General features: G+C 38.0%; 1 non-coding gene across 1 annotated transcript; it reads right to left on the bottom strand.

Annotated features, from left to right (window-relative positions):
• Positions 1-157: 157 nt before the first annotated feature.
• LOC146811519 (Nuclear RNase P) lies at positions 158-464 on the bottom strand. Its single transcript, XR_014967252.1, has one exon.
• Positions 465-2,879: the final 2,415 nt, after the last annotated feature.

Genomic DNA, 2,879 nt, shown 5'->3' on the forward strand with positions numbered 1-2,879 from the left:
AATAAAAGATGCTGTTGAGGAAATTATTATATGAGATCTATTCTGTGTTTCTGTTTGATGACAACAAAGAAGTACTGAAATCAAAGCACTGCAAATCATTTTTTTCTTAGCACTTACAGTATAGTGTGTGATGCATATTCAATTTAGGAAAAATATGAGCAGATGAAGAGTAGTCTGAATTGGGTAATGAGACATTGTCTCATCTCAACCATTGTACTCAGCCAAGCCAACCACAAACCACTTCCAATACCAGGAGAGCAGCATCAGCTGGTCTGGAAATAGTAGACATGCCACAGCACAACCTCTTTTGCAGCACCTGCCAGCCACAGGTTTCTGGTTGCTTGTTCTCCTTGCTCGGGAGATCCCTGCTAGGGAAGTGACTAGCTCTTGTCTCAGACCTTTCCTAAGGTGAGGGAGTAACAAATGCACTCAGCCAGTGACCTCGATGTTGAGCTTCCTCTGCTCCAATGCTCAAACTCATCAATGCAGTATATACAGCTTAGTTTTCAAGTTACTGACACTCATAGGGTGAACATGACGGGATTTTGATTCATCTTGTTTGCAGCACTAGTGTCACTGCAGGCATAAAAACAAGATGCAAAATTGCACCAAAAGCAAACACTTTGATCACAACATTTTGTCTATCTCATACAAGGATCAATGCTCATTTGCATATTGCATCATTCACATTCAGCCTCATTTACATGCAAATCTGAAGACTGTGCACATTTGATGCTAATGAATAGGCAGTGGTTAGTATTCAAGCTTCAGGCAATATCTCTTAAGATAAATTCTTGATGATTTTTGACGCTTATTAAAAGAAGAGCCAGATCAGAGTAACTTCAATTGAAGTATGTCTACTATTTGATAGTATATTTGAAAGGGACTTAGATGATTTCTTAAAATTTGTTAGCAGTTGTGAAACTGCTTGCTGTCATTTCTCTGATTTTCTGTTTACTTTAAGGAAATTACCAGCTATATTTTTGAATTTATGAAAACCATGGGGATGGCAGCCAGGCTTAATCTTGTTGCCTATTTACCATATATGTCACGTCCTTGGTACACTGTGATCTGCACTACGTGCCCTTGTGTTCTTCAGGGGGTCATAACCTCAGTATTTTTGTTGACTAGAGTGGGAGTGTGGCATCAGTGTAGCAATAACTTCTGCTCAGGCTAAATCGTGGAAGACTCAGAAGTAGACAAGCAGGCAGATGGCCATTTACCTGACCTCCACAGCACTGTAAACTGTCATAAGAATTCCACATGCATGAGCAGTGACCATTCAATAAAAGTGCACTTCAGCTCTGTCCTGGACGCCTTAATGTAAGGTTCATCCGGAGATCTGTTTGGCTTCCCAATACTTCTTCTTCTCTAAATACTATGCCTTTCCATCTGCACCCCACACATTAAGACTCAGTAGAAATGCTGCCCGGTTTCAGACATTCTATTCTCAATTAATTGCATATCGTTAGACTCAGTAGAATTACCACTTGCTCTCTTTCATTTTTTCTGTATTCCAGCTCCAATTAATGCAACCAAAATTTTAACTTTGCTTATATTTATATTCATGATTCCTAATGCCACCAAAACGCCTTTAATTAGAGGTTTTCCTGCCCCTCCATGCCTATATTTTTTTGACCTGCTTGTAAAATCCCTCCTTTATATGCTATTCACGAAGAACTTCTTGATTCTCTTTTGGACTATCATTCGTCACTCTCCTCCTGGACGTTTGCCAGTTTTCTGCATTGGTCTCTCCTTCCATTGTGCTTTGGATACTGCTCTGAGGTGAATATCTGTTGCTTTGAATTTTGCATTAAAAATGCTGTAGAACATAACAATACAGAAATTCTGAATCCTTTCTCATTTAGGACTTCTACTTACCTCGTAAAATCTTCCACCTCTTTGATATTTGAAGCCTGGTATTGCTGCATCCTAGCTCCATATCTAAACTGTATATATTGCGAATCCGATACCCACCTTATCAAGTTGCTTTATGCCATTGATGCCCTCACAGTCTTAGCTTTTTTCACACCTTGTTGTTGGTCAATGACTTGTCGGTCTCCCGGGTCCTTTGATGATTGGCCTGATATTTACTTATGTACGGTTCTGAGTCTTTACAGAAGTTAGTCGCTGACCGGCTATACCAAATCTTATGAATGAAATAAAGGGGAGCTCATTTTGAAAGTTGGAGAAAATACTACACATCTTGAGTCTCATGCCTAATAGAGATGGAAACTGTTGTCTGAATAGTCTCTGACATCAAGAATTTTGTGGTAAATGCCAAAAATATGTTTGAAATACTAACAGACAATTAAAACAAAATTAAGCAATTTTTGGAGAAAGGGAAGAAGAGAAGTTTTAAATTGACAAAATACAGCTTATGTAGCGTTAATGCACAGGGTCAGTAAGCAAATGTCACAAAATGGAGGGCGATCGTCTGAATTGTTGCAAAATGTTCAGTTTTGTGAAAAAGTGCCCTATATTTTGGATGCAACTCAGAAAGAAGAGTTGAAAAAAAGACTTTATTATGATTGACACAGTACGTTTCAGACACACTAAACATATGTTCTGTAGTATTTTGATTCATCTCTGCATTAACAGTGTTTTAAATTGACTTATATGCTGTGTGTTACAGGATGGATACCCAATCAATGTCCAGTGCATTGATAAAGTGAGTGGAAAATTGTCTGAAGTTTGGTGAGGAATATATCTTGGAAAATGCTAATAAAAGATGCTGTTGAGTGAATTATTATATGAGATCTATTCTGTGTTTCTGTTTGATGACAACAAAGAAATACTGAAATCAAAGCACTGCAAGTAATTTTTTCTTAGCACTTACAGTATAGTGTGTGGTGCATATTCAATTTAGGAAAAATATG

Source organism: Triturus cristatus, chromosome 7 (genome assembly GCF_964204655.1).
Source record: "Triturus cristatus chromosome 7, aTriCri1.1, whole genome shotgun sequence".
Lineage (NCBI taxonomy): Eukaryota > Metazoa > Chordata > Amphibia > Caudata > Salamandridae > Triturus > Triturus cristatus.